Here is a 21,643-nt window from a genome sequence, read left to right as displayed (position 1 = left end):
ACACACATACAAACAATTTATAACGTAAGAGATTCCAATCAACAATAAATTGTCACAACTCATTGGCTGAGTGTTAGTGAAGCCTATTACTCGAAATGCAGGAAAATCTCTTTTCTGTCAGCCTGTTCATACGACACCTTGAACAGACTGTTATAAATTAAAAATGTTGTATTATGCTACATTTGTGTACTGGGTGAGGTTGACTATCTCTACATGTTATGTACTTATATCTCACTAACTATTTTAACACTTTCTTTCTTTCTTATTTCGTTTTAACTTGACCCCACATAATCAAATTAAATTCATTTCATCTTTTTAAAATATCCCAAAAGCACAATACCATACGTCAAATTAAAAGTAAAGTTAAACTGAGAATTATTTTTTGCATACAAAGGTAATCTGTAACCAAATGTACGGGTTGTTCCAAAAACAGTTTAAATGAGCCTTCAAAATTAATTACTGTGTTAGCCTAACCAAATATGGAACAGTAAAATATTGTTAGAGTCAACTATTGATCTTTTCTTAGGTAAATGTATGGTAAGGGCATTGTTCATTGCATTTTATAAACTTATATTATTTTTTGTAACAAAAAACAGCTAAATTCCACTTACTTTTGGATAAAAAGATTATTGACGGAGATTAGTAATGATATGTATGAAAGAGAACCGTTGACTGAAAACATACCCACACTACATATTGTTCAATATATTACGAACTAAATTGTTTTATAGTTGTATTAGAAATAAGTAATAACTAATGTATCTATACAAATTCCAGGTTTAAAAGTCGCTGCTATAGGGTAAACAAATAAACTTGTTCATTGAACCAAATATAATAATACTACTGAAATAGTGTAAACTAAGTTTATATGGCTTCTGTGATAATATTGTGGTTACATTTAATTCCCATAAACCATTATCGAAGATGGCATTATCGAAGTGTAATAATATTTCTGATATAATCGATCGATAGTTAATAGTAAAAAAAAGTAGAACACATTTTACTGAACGTAAATGTTGTGTTATACATTTTTTAACATATAACGATGGCAAATGTGTAAAATCCTATTATCTCCGATTCGATTTTACACGATAAAATAAAAATATATAAATCTCTCAATTCAAAATACAATTTCATATTTGATTTAAATTTTGGTCAAATACAGGTATTTCTATAAACGGTTGTTGTAGATTATGCTTTTTTCTATTGATAACCTAGTTATTTCTGTCCATTCCATATAAAATACTCTGCGACAATTAAAAATATAATATATCAATTGTGGGGTTGGGGTTGTTAGTGTTGAAGAGGTCACTGCTATTCTCGGTAGGTATACAAAATATGAATACGGTTTAAACATTTTAGTGAACTAAATATTTGTCAGTGGAAGTATAAGTTACAAACAGTAAAGTAAAACGACAATGTTTAGAGATATTGTATACTCAAAACACGAATAAAACAACTTTATAACTTGTTATATCAAGTAGACTGAGTTTTGTAGGAGACAAATATTGTTAACTAAAGTTTCTCTAGCTGTAAAATATACTGACTAGTGTTGTCTAAAAATAAATACATGAACTACACATAACTTTAGCTCAGTTTTCGATTGCAATGTGTTCTTGTTCTGTTGGAAGATTATGCACACCTTTTCCAGGAAATTGGGAAAAAATACTCGTAACAATGATGTGAAATTTAAATCTCGCAATTGATTGCATGAGTATTAACCTAACCTAACCTAACCAATATTTCAAATAAAAAAAATACATTCCATAGACATTTTGGTCTAAAAGGTTAATTTTGGTTAAAAAAACAATTCTGGTCTAGGGTATTCCGGCGCCGTAATAGTGTTTAAACTATTTCCAAAATCAATAAAAAATATACATGCATCCACCAAAATGTCCAATTTCATTCCATATGAGTGGTTAAGAACCATGGAAAATTGATTTCTTCATATTAGCGGCGTGAGGAACAATATATGTCAAATTAAATAGTTCTAATACGATAATGCAAATCCACGTAAAATCCATTTATGGCTGAGCTGCGTTAAAAGTCATGTATTTTTTCTGAGACCATAATACACGACATGTGTGCCAAATTTAATAATTCTAGAACATGAAGAAGTTGACAGGCTAAATATAGTTTTTCTAGGGGCTGTAACTCCATTTCAAACCCTATGGGTATTTTATTTGTATGAACATAAGTTTTTGTATTTAAATCATGAGGCATACCTGTGCCAAAGTTCATACCTTCTGAGACATCGAAAAGTTAGACAATTAGTGGCATTAGTGAATGAGATCTTTGTCTTTTATAAATATATATTTTAATACTCTCTTAAGTAAATGGTTTGTTTAAACAACAACACTCTATGGATACAAAGCTTAAAATTTTAGTAACACCTTCAAAGAAAATATATTTTAACTTTTAACTTCTTGCTATTTAAATCTTTCAAATAACATACTTTTGCAATATCATAAAGAGTGAGACTATGAATACTAGCAAAGGTAGGTTAGTACTAACTTGCAACGAGATATTCCCAACATGTCTTTATAATATCTCTCTCCCCCACTATTAAATAACATTATTATTCCAGCAGAGAATTTTATGAAATGGTCGATAAAGTGACCTAAGTTACGATCATTGTTATATACATAAAACTAGAACATTATGCATGTATTTATAATTGTTTTGTGGTTCGAAGGACATCTCAGCCTATCAAAAATCTTCAAATCTTCCATACTTTAATTTATAAATACTAGCAGTAATGAACATTATGAAGTAACTTTCATTATTTTATCATACGTTACTTCAGTTATTGTGTATTGTAAAAGTAACTTGGTTTTGGTCATACCTTAAAAAATAGAAGTGTCACAACAGATGATTTTATTTTTGTTATAATTACTCAAAACTGTATCTAATAATCTTAATTCTAATAATATTATAAATTTTAAAGTGCCTTACCCCCTTACTTTACTACTAGAACCAAAATTAGTTATCTTTTGATACAAGTAGGTTCTCACAGCTATGTATATGTGTATATTTTATTTATTAGAAAAAATGCAAAATCAGCAATGGAACAAAACACATTTAATTAGTATAAAACAATGACCATAAATATACACTTTTAAAATATTTTGCTGATCGTGGAAAGAAGATAAACTCAAAATTAGGGTCAAAGATATAATTCACTCAAACCAGAAATGCTCATGCAAGTGCAAAAACTTCGAAATAGCATGTGAAACCGCAGGTAACTGCTAGATGTAATATAAATCTCAATATTTCAATTATGTTATTCTATAATGTTTAATACATAAAAAACATGCGTGTATGTCTATTATCAAATATATTCAGTTCAGTACATAAGCGTAAAGAACTTTAATAAAGTGGTGACATGAAAAAATGCAAATACGAGCTGTATGCAGATTTATTGATGTTAATTATCATACAAACAAGGAGGCCTTAGCGTGTCACAGTTGTGGGTGAAGGGAACGAAGTGTTACGTGTTACGTACCATATGGTATGATATAACAATTTATTGCGCTACAAAACGGTAAAGATTGCAGTATGTTGCTGGAATACTAGGTGAGAATAATATTACAAAGAATATTTCATACGTCATGTAAACTGTCCATACGTGATCACAGTTCTGATGATGATTCGTTGGGGTAAAACTTAGGAGAAAAAGCACACAGTGCATGATCCTCTTTAAGTAGTTTTTGTATTGTTCCTGTCGTTATATCTACCAATAATTATAATACTAAAACGTAAATATTTATAGTATTACAATTGGGGACATCTTATTAAAAAGTACATTCGGATTTATCGCAGTAATTGCAAATGGGAAAGATAAAATAAATGTTCCGGTACAGGCAAGAAATTTACTTACTTTAGATCGCATAGTAACCTCTATTCGGTTTAGCAAACAAGCTATTCATTGTTTAAAGTTTATTTTTGACGATGGAAGGTTTGTGAAGGAATCAGGATTTTTCCGGACATTTTCCATCGTTCAGTTAAACAAAAAATCAGTAACACTACGTGTCAACATCTGCAATTTGATCTCTTCCTCAGGTAAACAACTAACCTAATACAAAATTAGAAACTAGGTAAAATAAAGAAATCATAGCAAAGCGTTGTGACACGTCTAAGTCAGGAATCACAACCACTATGTTGTGTGCACTAATAAAAAAGCTATACACAACACTAATCGTTAAAACTGAACTGCAGAAAACAGGTCACAATTCGTTTTTATTCGTCTACCAACCATCTACAACTAACCAGAGGCCCATAACAAATGGGAATCGTCACGGCAGAAACTAGGTGGCGGAAATAAAAAGGAATGGGGATAGAAATTTAACCCTACTATTATTATTATTATTATTGGTTCATGCCATACGAACTTCTTAAAACGATACTGTGACTCCGCATTGGTTTAATACAAATATCTGATCAGTTTGATACTTTTGGTTTTTATTACGAGTAGTTCAATTTTTAGAATTGGCAACTAAAGCGGCCTAATCTCGACTTATGGTTGACTGATTGGTTGATCTGCCAATTTAATGCATGTTGCCTCTCTTAATTTTCTTTTAAAGAAATGTGGTTCCCACTGTATTATGCTGGCTTCATTGCAATTCATATGATGGTCTTCGGACCAACGATGGTGTGCAATTTTCGACTTTTCTGTGAGACCCATTACCGTGGTTTCTTTGCATCATTTTATCCTTACGGTAATGGTCATTTAGCTCCTCTATTTATTACCTATTGCAACTACATTTTATACTGTAAACACAGATTTTGGAATCCTGTGTGCCCCATTTAAGTTTTGTTTTTACCAGACTTTGTTTATGTGTTTTAAACGAGGTTATAATATTGTACTTTGTACCTAATCTTCTAATTTTCTTCGACAATCCCGGCACATAAGGGATTGACATGAAAGCATATTTATCACTATTCTGTTTTTCGTTCTAAGAAGTGATACTTCTGGTTCGTTTGCACTTATTTATTACTAATTGAGAATATCCATTTCTTCTAAGATCCGATACAACTTTCTTACAAACAAACTATGTGCTCAATTCAGATCTATATTCATGTTTTGGTTTGTCTACTAAAAGATTTGGCCAATTGATGTTTATTTATCATACTTTTACGTGTTTTAGTTTGGCTGCTTCCATAAGATGTGCCTAGATAAGATCAATTCATCGTCTACTTACTGCTTCAGTTTGGCTGCCACAACATGTGTCTAGTTGCTTAATCTTCTTTACACGTGTTTCAGTTCTAAATTTTTACCAATTGCATCTGGTTAAGATTGCTTCATCATTTGTAAACGTGCCTTAGTTTACCTGCCAAAACATGTTTCTGGTTGGTATCGGTTGATCCTCTTTTAACGTGTATGAAATAGGCTACCAGAATATGTGTCTGGTTGAGACAGCTTGATCATATTTAAACGTGTTTAAGTTCGGAGCTCAGGGAGCTCAACCCACTGTAACTGTCATTCTCTGAGGTAGACTAGAGCTATTGATTTACCCGTTTACCCCGAATATATCGACATTTGTTTTTATTGATTTGCCTCCGCTTAACGTCTATGTGATGTTCTAGATGAAACGAACTCATTGGTTTTTGCTATACACAGTGAAGTGCAACTGAAAGATATACCAGCTAGAAGTGAATCTTTCTTCTAGGGTCGCAATTGTACTACTTGTGCTTGCAGGATACTTAGGTGCATAACGACTAGACTGCCAAAATCACTGCCTTAATAAAAGACAAGTAAATGACAGCCTAATGGTGCATCTAGACAACCATATGATATAGTTAAGTTAAGAGTTAGTTAAGTTAACTATAAGTTAAGATATAGTTAAATTAAACCAAAGCAATTATTACTACAAAAATTAAAATATATTGGAATACAAGGGAACTCTTGGAGATGGTTCAAAAGTTATTTGTCCGATCGGTATCAAGTTTTTTCTGTTTTAGGCCATACAAGCGTTCCTCAAAAAATTGAGTATGGGGTTTTGCAAGGCAGTAATCTTGGACCCTTGCTTTTCTTAATTTTTATTAACAATCTAAGAAGATTGACTCTGTGTAAAGGACAGATATTTCTTTATGCGGACGACACCGCTTTGTTATTTGAGGGTGAAAGCTGGGAGGAAGTGAGGGATGTGGATGAGCGCGGTCGACTCACAGTTAATATAGCCAAAACTAAATGTATGCCAATCTCTATACGAGCTGACGGCGATCCTTTTGTTTTTAAGCTACGGTTGCATACTTGTGGTGGCCAGGATGGATGCGTTTTGTGTGAATGTATTGATAGGGTGAGTGACTATAAATACTTGGGTGTAGTTTTTGACAATCGTTTGAACTGGTGTAATCACGTAGCTTACATGCGGAATAAACTTCGTAAATTTATCTTTATATTTTGTAATCTGTAGAACAAAAAAAAAGTAGAACACATTTTACTAAACGTAAATGTTGTGTTATACATTTTTTAACATATAACGATGGCAAATGTTTAAAATCCTATTATCTCCGATTCGATTTTACACGATAAAATCAAAATATATAAATCTCTCAATTCAAAATACAATTTTATATTTGATTTAAACTTTGGTCAAATACAGGTATTTATATAAACGGTTGTTGTAGATTATGCTTTTTTCTATTGATAACCTGGTTATTTCTGTCCATTCCACATAAAATACTCTGCGACAATTAAATATATAATATATCAATTGTGGGGTTGGGGTTGTTAGTGTTGAAGAGGTCACTACTATTCTCGGTAGGTATACAAAATAGGAATACGGTTTAAACATTTTAGTGAACTAAATATGCCTTACCCCCTTACTTAATACAGAACCAAAATTAGTTATCTTTTGATACAAGTAGGTTCTCACAGTTATGTATTTGTGTATATTTTATTTATTAGAAAAAATGCAAAATCAGCAATGGAACAAAACACATTTAATTAGTATAAAACAATGACCATAAATATACACTTTTAAAATATTTTGCTGATCTTGGAAAGAAGTTAAACTCAAAATTAGGGTCAAAGATATAATTCACTCAAACCAGAAATGCTCATGCAGGTGCAAAAACTTCGAAATAGCATGTGAAACCGCAGGTAACTGCTAGATGTAATATAAATCTCAATATTTCAATTATGTTATTCTATAATGTTTAATACATAAAAAAACATGCGTGTATGTCTATTATTAAATATATTCAGTTTCAGTACATAAGAGTAAAGAACTTTAATAAAGTGGTGACATGAAAAAATGCAAATACGAGCTGTATGCAGATTTATTGATGTTAATTATCATACAAACAAGGAGGCCTTAGCGTGTCACAGTTGTGGGTGAAGGGAACGAAGTGTTACGTGTTACGTACCATATGGTATGATATAACAATTTATTGCGCTACAAAACGGTAAAGATTGCAGTATGTTGCTGGAATACTAGGTGAGAATAATATTACAAAGAATATTTCATACGTCATGTAAACTGTCCATACGTGATCACAGTTCTGATGATGATTCGTTGGGTTAAAACTTAGGAGAAAAAGCACACAGTGCATGATCCTCTTTAAGTAGTTTTTGTAATGTTCCTGTCGTTATATCTACCAATAATTATAATACTAAAACGTAAATATTTATAGTATTACAATTGGGGATATCTTATTAAAAAGTACATTCGGATTTATCGCAGTAATTGCAAATGGGAAAGATAAAATAAATGTTCCGGTACAGGCAAGAAATTTACTTACTTTAGATCGCATAGTAACCTCTATTCGGTTTAGCAAACAAGCTATTCATTGTTTAAAGTTTATTTTTGACGATGGAAGGTTTGTGAAGGAATCAGGATTTTTCCGGAAATTTTCCATCGTTCAGTTAAACAAAAAATCAGTAACACTACGTGTCGACATCTGCAATTTTATCTCTTCCTCAGGTAAACAACTAACCTAATACAAAATTAGAAACTAGGTAAAATAAAGAAATCATAGCAAAGCGTTGTGACACGTCTAAGTCAGGAATCACAACCACTATGTTGTGTGCACTAATAAAAAGCTATACACAACACTAATCGTTAAAACTGAACTGCAGAAAACAGGTCACAATTCGTTTTCATTCGTCTACCAAACCATCTACAACTAACCAGAGGCCCATAATAAATGGGAATCGTCACGGCAGAAACTAGGTGGCGGAAATAAAAAGGAATGGGGATAGAAATTTAACCCTACTATTATTATTATTATTATTATTGGTTCATGCCATACGAACTTCTTAAAACGATACTGTGACTCCGCATTGGTTTTAATACAAATATCTGATCAGTTTGATACTTTTGGTTTTTATTACGAGTAGTTCAATTTTTAGAATTGGCAACTAAAGCGGCCTAATCTCGACTTATGGTTGACTGATTGGTTGATCTGCCAATTTAATGCATGTTGCCTCTCTTAATTTTCTTTTAAAGAAATGTGGTTCCCACTGTATTATGCTGGCTTCATTGCAATTCATATGATGGTCTTCGGACCAACGATGGTGTGCAATTTTCGACTTTTCTGTGAGACCCATTACCGTGGTTTCTTTGCATCATTTTATCCTTACGGTAATGGTCATTTAGCTCCTCTATTTATTACCTATTGCAACTACATTTTATACTGTAAACACAGATTTTGGAATCCTGTGTGCCCCATTTAAGTTTTGTTTTTACCAGACTTTGTTTATGTGTTTTAAACGAGGTTATAATATTGTACTTTGTACCTAATCTTCTAATTTTCTTCGACAATCCCGGCACATAAGGGATTGACATGAAAGCATATTTTTCACTATTCTGTTTTTCGTTCTCAGAAGTGATACTTCTGGTTCGTTTGCACTTATTTATTACTAATTGAGAATATCCATTTCTTCTAAGATCCGATACAACTTTCTTACAAACAAACTATGTGCTCAATTCAGATCTATATTCATGTTTTGGTTTGTCTACTAAAAGATTTGGCCAATTGATGTTTATTTATCATACTTTTACGTGTTTTAGTTTGGCTGCTTCCATAAGATGTGCCTAGATAAGATCAATTCATCGTCTACTTACTGCTTCAGTTTGGCTGCCACAACATGTGTCTAGTTGCTTAATCTTCTTTACACGTGTTTCAGTTCTAAATTTACAATTGCATCTGGTTAAGATTGCTTCATCATTTGTAAACGTGCCTTAGTTTACCTGCCAAAACATGTTTCTGGTTGGTATCGGTTGATCCTCTTTTAACGTGTATGAAATAGGCTACCAGAATATGTGTCTGGTTGAGACAGCTTGATCATATTTAAACGTGTTTAAGTTCGGAGCTCAGGGAGCTCAACCCACTGTAACTGTCATTCTCTGAGGTAGACTAGAGCTATTGATTTACCCGTTTACCCCGAATATATCGACATTTGTTTTTATTGATTTGCCTCCGCTTAACGTCTATGTGATGTTCTAGATGAAACGAACTCATTGGTTTTTGCTATACACAGTGAAGTGCAACTGAAAAGATATACCAGCTAGAAGTGAATCTTTCTTCTAGGGTCGCAATTGTACTACTTGTGCTTGCAGGATACTTAGGTGCATAACGACTAGACTGCCAAAATCACTGCCTTAATAAAAGACAAGTAAATGACAGCCTAATGGTGCATCTAGACAACCATATGATATAGTTAAGTTAAGAGTTAGTTAAGTTAACTATAAGTTAAGATATAGTTAAATTAAACCAAAGCAATTATTACTACAAAAATTAAAATATATTGGAATACAAGGGAACTCTTGGAGATGGTTCAAAAGTTATTTGTCCGATCGGTATCAAGTTTTTTCTGTTTTAGGCCATACAAGCGTTCCTCAAAAAATTGAGTATGGGGTTTTGCAAGGCAGTAATCTTGGACCCTTGCTTTTCTTAATTTTTATTAACAATCTAAGAAGATTGACTCTGTGTAAAGGACAGATATTTCTTTATGCGGACGACACCGCTTTGTTATTTGAGGGTGAAAGCTGGGAGGAAGTGAGGGATGTGGATGAGCGCGGTCGACTCACAGTTAATATAGCCAAAACTAAATGTATGCCAATCTCTATACGAGCTGACGGCGATCCTTTTGTTTTTAAGCTACGGTTGCATACTTGTGGTGGCCAGGATGGATGCGTTTTGTGTGAATGTATTGATAGGGTGAGTGACTATAAATACTTGGGTGTAGTTTTTGACAATCGTTTGAACTGGTGTAATCACGTAGCTTACATGCGGAATAAACTTCGTAAATTTATCTTTATATTTTGTAATCTGTAGAACAAAAAAAAAGTAGAACACATTTTACTAAACGTAAATGTTGTGTTATACATTTTTTAACATATAACGATGGCAAATGTTTAAAATCCTATTATCTCCGATTCGATTTTACACGATAAAATCAAAATATATAAATCTCTCAATTCAAAATACAATTTTATATTTGATTTAAACTTTGGTCAAATACAGGTATTTATATAAACGGTTGTTGTAGATTATGCTTTTTTTCTATTGATAACCTGGTTATTTCTGTCCATTCCACATAAAATACTCTGCGACAATTAAATATATAATATATCAATTGTGGGGTTGGGGTTGTTAGTGTTGAAGAGGTCACTACTATTCTCGGTAGGTATACAAAATAGGAATACGGTTTAAACATTTTAGTGAACTAAATATGCCTTACCCCCTTACTTAATACAGAACCAAAATTAGTTATCTTTTGATACAAGTAGGTTCTCACAGTTATGTATATGTGTATATTTTATTTATTAGAAAAAATGCAAAATCAGCAATGGAACAAAACACATTTAATTAGTATAAAACAATGACCATAAATATACACTTTTAAAATATTTTGCTGATCTTGGAAAGAAGTTAAACTCAAAATTAGGGTCAAAGATATAATTCACTCAAACCAGAAATGCTCATGCAGGTGCAAAAACTTCGAAATAGCATGTGAAACCGCAGGTAACTGCTAGATGTAATATAAATCTCAATATTTCAATTATGTTATTCTATAATGTTTAATACATAAAAAAACATGCGTGTATGTCTATTATTAAATATATTCAGTTCAGTACATAAGAGTAAAGAACTTTAATAAAGTGGTGACATGAAAAAATGCAAATACGAGCTGTATGCAGATTTATTGATGTTAATTATCATACAAACAAGGAGGCCTTAGCGTGTCACAGTTGTGGGTGAAGGGAACGAAGTGTTACGTGTTACGTACCATATGGTATGATATAACAATTTATTGCGCTACAAAACGGTAAAGATTGCAGTATGTTGCTGGAATACTAGGTGAGAATAATATTACAAAGAATATTTCATACGTCATGTAAACTGTCCATACGTGATCACAGTTCTGATGATGATTCGTTGGGTTAAAACTTAGGAGAAAAAGCACACAGTGCATGATCCTCTTTAAGTAGTTTTTGTAATGTTCCTGTCGTTATATCTACCAATAATTATAATACTAAAACGTAAATATTTATAGTATTACAATTGGGGATATCTTATTAAAAAGTACATTCGGATTTATCGCAGTAATTGCAAATGGGAAAGATAAAATAAATGTTCCGGTACAGGCAAGAAATTTACTTACTTTAGATCGCATAGTAACCTCTATTCGGTTTAGCAAACAAGCTATTCATTGTTTAAAGTTTATTTTTGACGATGGAAGGTTTGTGAAGGAATCAGGATTTTTCCGGAAATTTTCCATCGTTCAGTTAAACAAAAAATCAGTAACACTACGTGTCGACATCTGCAATTTTATCTCTTCCTCAGGTAAACAACTAACCTAATACAAAATTAGAAACTAGGTAAAATAAAGAAATCATAGCAAAGCGTTGTGACACGTCTAAGTCAGGAATCACAACCACTATGTTGTGTGCACTAAAAAAAAGCTATACACAACACTAATCGTTAAAACTGAACTGCAGAAAACAGGTCACAATTCGTTTTCATTCGTCTACCAAACCATCTACAACTAACCAGAGGCCCATAATAAATGGGAATCGTCACGGCAGAAACTAGGTGGCGGAAATAAAAAGGAATGGGGATAGAAATTTAACCCTACTATTATTATTATTATTATTGGTTCATGCCATACGAACTTCTTAAAACGATACTGTGACTCCGCATTGGTTTAATACAAATATCTGATCAGTTTGATACTTTTGGTTTTTATTACGAGTAGTTCAATTTTTAGAATTGGCAACTAAAGCGGCCTAATCTCGACTTATGGTTGACTGATTGGTTGATCTGCCAATTTAATGCATGTTGCCTCTCTTAATTTTCTTTTAAAGAAATGTGGTTCCCACTGTATTATGCTGGCTTCATTGCAATTCATATGATGGTCTTCGGACCAACGATGGTGTGCAATTTTCGACTTTTCTGTGAGACCCATTACCGTGGTTTCTTTGCATCATTTTATCCTTACGGTAATGGTCATTTAGCTCCTCTATTTATTACCTATTGCAACTACATTTTATACTGTAAACACAGATTTTGGAATCCTGTGTGCCCCATTTAAGTTTTGTTTTTACCAGACTTTGTTTATGTGTTTTAAACGAGGTTATAATATTGTACTTTGTACCTAATCTTCTAATTTTCTTCGAAAATCCCGGCACATAAGGGATTGACATGAAAGCATATTTATCTCTATTCTGTTTTTCGTTCTCAGAAGTGATACTTCTGGTTCGTTTGCACTTATTTATTACTAATTGAGAATATCCATTTCTTCTAAGATCCGATACAACTTTCTTACAAACAAACTATGTGCTCAATTCAGATCTATATTCATGTTTTGGTTTGTCTACTAAAAGATTTGGCCAATTGATGTTTATTTATCATACTTTTACGTGTTTTAGTTTGGCTGCTTCCATAAGATGTGCCTAGATAAGATCAATTCATCGTCTACTTACTGCTTCAGTTTGGCTGCCACAACATGTGTCTAGTTGCTTAATCTTCTTTACACGTGTTTCAGTTCTAAATTTACAATTGCATCTGGTTAAGATTGCTTCATCATTTGTAAACGTGCCTTAGTTTACCTGCCAAAACATGTTTCTGGTTGGTATCGGTTGATCCTCTTTTAACGTGTATGAAATAGGCTACCAGAATATGTGTCTGGTTGAGACAGCTTGATCATATTTAAACGTGTTTAAGTTCGGAGCTCAGGGAGCTCAACCCACTGTAACTGTCATTCTCTGAGGTAGACTAGAGCTATTGATTTACCCGTTTACCCCGAATATATCGCCATTTGTTTTTATTGATTTGCCTCCGCTTAACGTCTATGTGATGTTCTAGATGAAACGAACTCATTGGTTTTTGCTATACACAGTGAAGTGCAACTAAAAGATATACCAGCTAGAAGTGAATCTTTCTTCTAGGGTCGCAATTGTACTACTTGTGCTTGCAGGATACTTAGGTGCATAACGACTAGACTGCCAAAATCACTGCCTTAATAAAAGACAAGTAAATGACAGCCTAATGGTGCATCTAGACAACCATATGATATAGTTAAGTTAAGAGTTAGTTAAGTTAACTATAAGTTAAGATATAGTTAAATTAAACCAAAGCAATTATTACTGCAAAAATTAAAATATATTGGAATATAAGGGAACTCTTGGAGATGGTTCAAAAGTTATTTGTCCGATCGGTATCAAGTTTTTTCTGTTTTAGGCCATACAAGCGTTCCTCAAAAAATTGAGTATGGGGTTTTGCAAGGCAGTAATCTTGGACCCTTGCTTTTCTTAATTTTTATTAACAATCTAAGAAGATTGACTCTGTGTAAAGGACAGATATTTCTTTATGCGGACGACACCGCTTTGTTATTTGAGGATGAAAGCTGGGAGGAAGTGAGGGATGTGGATGAGCGCGGTCGACTCACAGTTAATATAGCCAAAACTAAATGTATGCCAATCTCTATACGAGCTGACGGCGATCCTTTTGTTTTTAAGCTACGGTTGCATACTTGTGGTGGCCAGGATGGATGCGTTTTGTGTGAATGTATTGATAGGGTGAGTGACTATAAATACTTGGGTGTAGTTTTTGACAATCGTTTGAACTGGTGTAATCACGTAGCTTACATGCGGAATAAACTTCGTAAATTTATCTTTATATTTTGTAATCTGTAGAACAAAAAAAAAGTAGAACACATTTTACTAAACGTAAATGTTGTGTTATACATTTTTTAACATATAACGATGGCAAATGTTTAAAATCCTATTATCTCCGATTCGATTTTACACGATAAAATCAAAATATATAAATCTCTCAATTCAAAATACAATTTTATATTTGATTTAAACTTTGGTCAAATACAGGTATTTCTATAAACGTTTGTTGTAGATTATGCTTTTTTTCTATTGATAACCTGGTTATTTCTGTCCATTCCACATAAAATACTCTGCGACAATTAAATATATAATATATCAATTGTGGGGTTGGGGTTGTTAGTGTTGAAGAGGTCACTACTATTCTCGGTAGGTATACAAAATAGGAATACGGTTTAAACATTTTAGTGAACTAAATATGCCTTACCCCCTTACTTAATACAGAACCAAAATTAGTTATCTTTTGATACAAGTAGGTTCTCACAGTTATGTATATGTGTATATTTTATTTATTAGAAAAAATGCAAAATCAACAATGGAACAAAACACATTTAATTAGTATAAAACAATGACCATAAATATACACTTTTAAAATATTTTGCTGATCTTGGAAAGAAGTTAAACTCAAAATTAGGGTCAAAGATATAATTCACTCAAACCAGAAATGCTCATGCAGGTGCAAAAACTTCGAAATAGCATGTGAAACCGCAGGTAACTGCTAGATGTAATATAAATCTCAATATTTCAATTATGTTATTCTATAATGTTTAATACATAAAAAAACATGCGTGTATGTCTATTATTAAATATATTCAGTTCAGTACATAAGAGTAAAGAACTTTAATAAAGTGGTGACATGAAAAAATGCAAATACGAGCTGTATGCAGATTTATTGATGTTAATTATCATACAAACAAGGAGGCCTTAGCGTGTCACAGTTGTGGGTGAAGGGAACGAAGTGTTACGTGTTACGTACCATATGGTATGATATAACAATTTATTGCGCTACAAAACGGTAAAGATTGCAGTATGTTGCTGGAATACTAGGTGAGAATAATATTACAAAGAATATTTCATACGTCATGTAAACTGTCCATACGTGATCACAGTTCTGATGATGATTCGTTGGGTTAAAACTTAGGAGAAAAAGCACACAGTGCATGATCCTCTTTAAGTAGTTTTTGTAATGTTCCTGTCGTTATATCTTCCAATAATTATAATACTAAAACGTAAATATTTATAGTATTACAATTGGGGATATCTTATTAAAAAGTACATTCGGATTTATCGCAGTAATTGCAAATGGGAAAGATAAAATAAATGTTCCGGTACAGGCAAGAAATTTACTTACTTTAGATCGCATAGTAACCTCTATTCGGTTTAGCAAACAAGCTATTCATTGTTTAAAGTTTATTTTTGACGATGGAAGGTTTGTGAAGGAATCAGGATTTTTCCGGAAATTTTCCATCGTTCAGTTAAACAAAAAATCAGTAACACTACGTGTCGACATCTGCAATTTTATCTCTTCCTCAGGTAAACAACTAACCTAATACAAAATTAGAAACTAGGTAAAATAAAGAAATCATAGCAAAGCGTTGTGACACGTCTAAGTCAGGAATCACAACCACTATGTTGTGTGCACTAATAAAAAGCTATACACAACACTAATCGTTAAAACTGAACTGCAGAAAACAGGTCACAATTCGTTTTCATTCGTCTACCAAACCATCTACAACTAACCAGAGGCCCATAATAAATGGGAATCGTCACGGCAGAAACTAGGTGGCGGAAATAAAAAGGAATGGGGATAGAAATTTAACCCTACTATTATTATTATTATTATTATTGGTTCATGCCATACGAACTTCTTAAAACGATACTGTGACTCCGCATTGGTTTAATACAAATATCTGATCAGTTTGATACTTTTGGTTTTTATTACGAGTAGTTCAATTTTTAGAATTGGCAACTAAAGCGGCCTAATCTCGACTTATGGTTGACTGATTGGTTGATCTGCCAATTTAATGCACGTTGCCTCTCTTAATTTTCTTTTAAAGAAATGTGGTTCCCACTGTATTATGCTGGCTTCATTGCAATTCATATGATGGTCTTCGGACCAACGATGGTGTGCAATTTTCGACTTTTCTGTGAGACCCATTACCGTGGTTTCTTTGCATCATTTTATCCTTACGGTAATGGTCATTTAGCTCCTCTATTTATTACCTATTGCAACTACATTTTATACTGTAAACACAGATTTTGGAATCCTGTGTGCCCCATTTAAGTTTTGTTTTTACCAGACTTTGTTTATGTGTTTTAAACGAGGTTATAATATTGTACTTTGTACCTAATCTTCTAATTTTCTTCGACAATCCCGGCACATAAGGGATTGACATGAAAGCATATTTATCTCTATTCTGTTTTTCGTTCTCAGAAGTGATACTTCTGGTTCGTTTGCACTTATTTATTACTAATTGAGAATATCCATTTCTTCTAAGATCCGATACAACTTTCTTACAAACAAAACTATGTGCTCAATTCAGATCTATATTCATGTTTTGGTTTGTCTACTAAAAGATTTGGCCAATTGATGTTTATTTATCATACTTTTACGTGTTTTAGTTTGGCTGCTTCCATAAGATGTGCCTAGATAAGATCAATTCATCGTCTACTTACTGCTTCAGTTTGGCTGCCACAACATGTGTCTAGTTGCTTAATCTTCTTTACACGTGTTTCAGTTCTAAATTTACAATTGCATCTGGTTAAGATTGCTTCATCATTTGTAAACGTGCCTTAGTTTACCTGCCAAAACATGTTTCTGGTTGGTATCGGTTGATCCTCTTTTAACGTGTATGAAATAGGCTACCAGAATATGTGTCTGGTTGAGACAGCTTGATCATATTTAAACGTGTTTAAGTTCGGAGCTCAGGGAGCTCAACCCACTGTAACTGTCATTCTCTGAGGTAGACTAGAGCTATTGATTTACCCGTTTACCCCGAATATATCGCCATTTGTTTTTATTGATTTGCCTCCGCTTAACGTCTATGTGATGTTCTAGATGAAACGAACTCATTGGTTTTTTGCTATACACAGTGAAGTGCAACTAAAAGATATACCAGCTAGAAGTGAATCTTTCTTCTAGGGTCGCAATTGTACTACTTGTGCTTGCAGGATACTTAGGTGCATAACGACTAGACTGCCAAAATCACTGCCTTAATAAAAGACAAGTAAATGACAGCCTAATGGTGCATCTAGACAACCATATGATATAGTTAAGTTAAGAGTTAGTTAAGTTAACTATAAGTTAAGATATAGTTAAATTAAACCAAAGCAATTATTACTGCAAAAATTAAAATATATTGGAATACAAGGGAACTCTTGGAGATGGTTCAAAAGTTATTTGTCCGATCGGTATCAAGTTTTTTCTGTTTTAGGCCATACAAGCGTTCCTCAAAAAATTGAGTATGGGGTTTTGCAAGGCAGTAATCTTGGACCCTTGCTTTTCTTAATTTTTATTAACAATCTAAGAAGATTGACTCTGTGTAAAGGACAGATATTTCTTTATGCGGACGACACCGCTTTGTTATTTGAGGGTGAAAGCTGGGAGGAAGTGAGGGATGTGGATGAGCGCGGTCGACTCACAGTTAATATAGCCAAAACTAAATGTATGCCAATCTCTATACGAGCTGACGGCGATCCTTTTGTTTTTAAGCTACGGTTGCATACTTGTGGTGGCCAGGATGGATGCGTTTTGTGTGAATGTATTGATAGGGTGAGTGACTATAAATACTTGGGTGTAGTTTTTGACAATCGTTTGAACTGGTGTAATCACGTAGCTTACATGCGGAATAAACTTCGTAAATTTATCTTTATATTTTGTAATCTGTAGAACAAAAAAAAAGTAGAACACATTTTACTAAACGTAAATGTTGTGTTATACATTTTTTAACATATAACGATGGCAAATGTTTAAAATCCTATTATCTCCGATTCGATTTTACACGATAAAATCAAAATATATAAATCTCTCAATTCAAAATACAATTTTATATTTGATTTACACTTTGGTCAAATACAGGTATTTCTATAAACGTTTGTTGTAGATTATGCTTTTTTCTATTGATAACCTGGTTATTTCTGTCCATTCCACATAAAATACTCTGCGACAATTAAATATATAATATATCAATTGTGGGGTTGGGGTTGTTAGTGTTGAAGAGGTCACTACTATTCTCGGTAGGTATACAAAATAGGAATACGGTTTAAACATTTTAGTGAACTAAATATGCCTTACCCCCTTACTTAATACAGAACCAAAATTAGTTATCTTTTGATACAAGTAGGTTCTCACAGTTATGTATATGTGTATATTTTATTTATTAGAAAAAATGCAAAATCAGCAATGGAACAAAACACATTTAATTAGTATAAAACAATGACCATAAATATACACTTTTAAAATATTTTGCTGATCTTGGAAAGAAGTTAAACTCAAAATTAGGGTCAAAGATATAATTCACTCAAACCAGAAATGCTCATGCAGGTGCAAAAACTTCGAAATAGCATGTGAAACCGCAGGTAACTGCTAGATGTAATATAAATCTCAATATTTCAATTATGTTATTCTATAATGTTTAATACATAAAAAAACATGCGTGTATGTCTATTATTAAATATATTCAGTTCAGTACATAAGAGTAAAGAACTTTAATAAAGTGGTGACATGAAAAAATGCAAATACGAGCTGTATGCAGATTTATTGATGTTAATTATCATACAAACAAGGAGGCCTTAGCGTGTCACAGTTGTGGGTGAAGGGAACGAAGTGTTACGTGTTACGTACCATATGGTATGATATAACAATTTATTGCGCTACAAAACGGTAAAGATTGCAGTATGTTGCTGGAATACTAGGTGAGAATAATATTACAAAGAATATTTCATACGTCATGTAAACTGTCCATACGTGATCACAGTTCTGATGATGATTCGTTGGGTTAAAACTTAGGAGAAAAAGCACACAGTGCATGATCCTCTTTAAGTAGTTTTTGTAATGTTCCTGTCGTTATATCTACCAATAATTATAATACTAAAACGTAAATATTTATAGTATTACAATTGGGGATATCTTATTAAAAAGTACATTCGGATTTATCGCAGTAATTGCAAATGGGAAAGATAAAATAAATGTTCCGGTACAGGCAAGAAATTTACTTACTTTAGATCGCATAGTAACCTCTATTCGGTTTAGCAAACAAGCTATTCATTGTTTAAAGTTTATTTTTGACGATGGAAGGTTTGTGAAGGAATCAGGATTTTTCCGGAAATTTTCCATCGTTCAGTTAAACAAAAAATCAGTAACACTACGTGTCGACATCTGCAATTTTATCTCTTCCTCAGGTAAACAACTAACCTAATACAAAATTAGAAACTAGGTAAAATAAAGAAATCATAGCAAAGCGTTGTGACACGTCTAAGTCAGGAATCACAACCACTATGTTGTGTGCACTAATAAAAAGCTATACACAACACTAATCGTTAAAACTGAACTGCAGAAAACAGGTCACAATTCGTTTTCATTCGTCTACCAAACCATCTACAACTAACCAGAGGCCCATAATAAATGGGAATCGTCACGGCAGAAACTAGGTGGCGGAAATAAAAAGGAATGGGGATAGAAATTTAACCCTACTATTATTATTATTATTATTATTGGTTCATGCCATACGAACTTCTTAAAACGATACTGTGACTCCGCATTGGTTTAATACAAATATCTGATCAGTTTGATACTTTTGGTTTTTATTACGAGTAGTTCAATTTTTAGAATTGGCAACTAAAGCGGCCTAATCTCGACTTATGGTTGACTGATTGGTTGATCTGCCAATTTAATGCATGTTGCCTCTCTTAATTTTCTTTTAAAGAAATGTGGTTCCCACTGTATTATGCTGGCTTCATTGCAATTCATATGATGGTCTTCGGACCAACGATGGTGTGCAATTTTCGACTTTTCTGTGAGACCCATTACCGTGGTTTCTTTGCATCATTTTATCCTTACGGTAATGGTCATTTAGCTCCTCTATTTATTACCTATTGCAACTACATTTTATACTGTAAACACAGATTTTGGAATCCTGTGTGCCCCATTTAAGTTTTGTTTTTACCAGACTTTGTTTATGTGTTTTAAACGAGGTTATAATATTGTACTTTGTACCTAATCTTCTAATTTTCTTCGACAATCCCGGCACATAAGGGATTGACATGAAAGCATATTTATCTCTATTCTGTTTTTCGTTCTCAGAAGTGATACTTCTGGTTCGTTTGCACTTATTTATTACTAATTGAGAATATCCATTTCTTCTAAGATCCGATACAACTTTCTTACAAACAAACTATGTGCTCAATTCAGATCTATATTCATGTTTTGGTTTGTCTACTAAAAGATTTGGCCAATTGATGTTTATTTATCATACTTTTACGTGTTTTAGTTTGGCTGCTTCCATAAGATGTGCCTAGATAAGATCAATTCATCGTCTACTTACTGCTTCAGTTTGGCTGCCACAACATGTGTCTAGTTGCTTAATCTTCTTTACACGTGTTTCAGTTCTAAATTTACAATTGCATCTGGTTAAGATTGCTTCATCATTTGTAAACGTGCCTTAGTTTACCTGCCAAAACATGTTTCTGGTTGGTATCGGTTGATCCTCTTTTAACGTGTATGAAATAGGCTACCAGAATATGTGTCTGGTTGAGACAGCTTGATCATATTTAAACGTGTTTAAGTTCGGAGCTCAGGGAGCTCAACCCACTGTAACTGTCATTCTCTGAGGTAGACTAGAGCTATTGATTTACCCGTTTACCCCGAATATATCGCCATTTGTTTTTATTGATTTGCCTCCGCTTAACGTCTATGTGATGTTCTAGATGAAACGAACTCATTGGTTTTTGCTATACACAGTGAAGTGCAACTAAAAGATATACCAGCTAGAAGTGAATCTTTCTTCTAGGGTCGCAATTGTACTACTTGTGCTTGCAGGATACTTAGGTGCATAACGACTAGACTGCCAAAATCACTGCCTTAATAAAAGACAAGTAAATGACAGCCTAATGGTGCATCTAGACAACCATATGATATAGTTAAGTTAAGAGTTAGTTAAGTTAACTATAAGTTAAGATATAGTTAAATTAAACCAAAGCAATTATTACTGCAAAAATTAAAATATATTGGAATACAAGGGAACTCTTGGAGATGGTTCAAAAGTTATTTGTCCGATCGGTATCAAGTTTTTTCTGTTTTAGGCCATACAAGCGTTCCTCAAAAAATTGAGTATGGGGTTTTGCAAGGCAGTAATCTTGGACCCTTGCTTTTCTTAATTTTTATTAACAATCTAAGAAGATTGACTCTGTGTAAAGGACAGATATTTCTTTATGCGGACGACACCGCTTTGTTATTTGAGGGTGAAAGCTGGGAGGAAGTGAGGGATGTGGATGAGCGCGGTCGACTCACAGTTAATATA

This window comes from Homalodisca vitripennis, chromosome 1 (genome assembly GCF_021130785.1).
Source record: "Homalodisca vitripennis isolate AUS2020 chromosome 1, UT_GWSS_2.1, whole genome shotgun sequence".
NCBI lineage: Eukaryota > Metazoa > Arthropoda > Insecta > Hemiptera > Cicadellidae > Homalodisca > Homalodisca vitripennis.
This window is presented reverse-complemented; position numbering follows the sequence as displayed.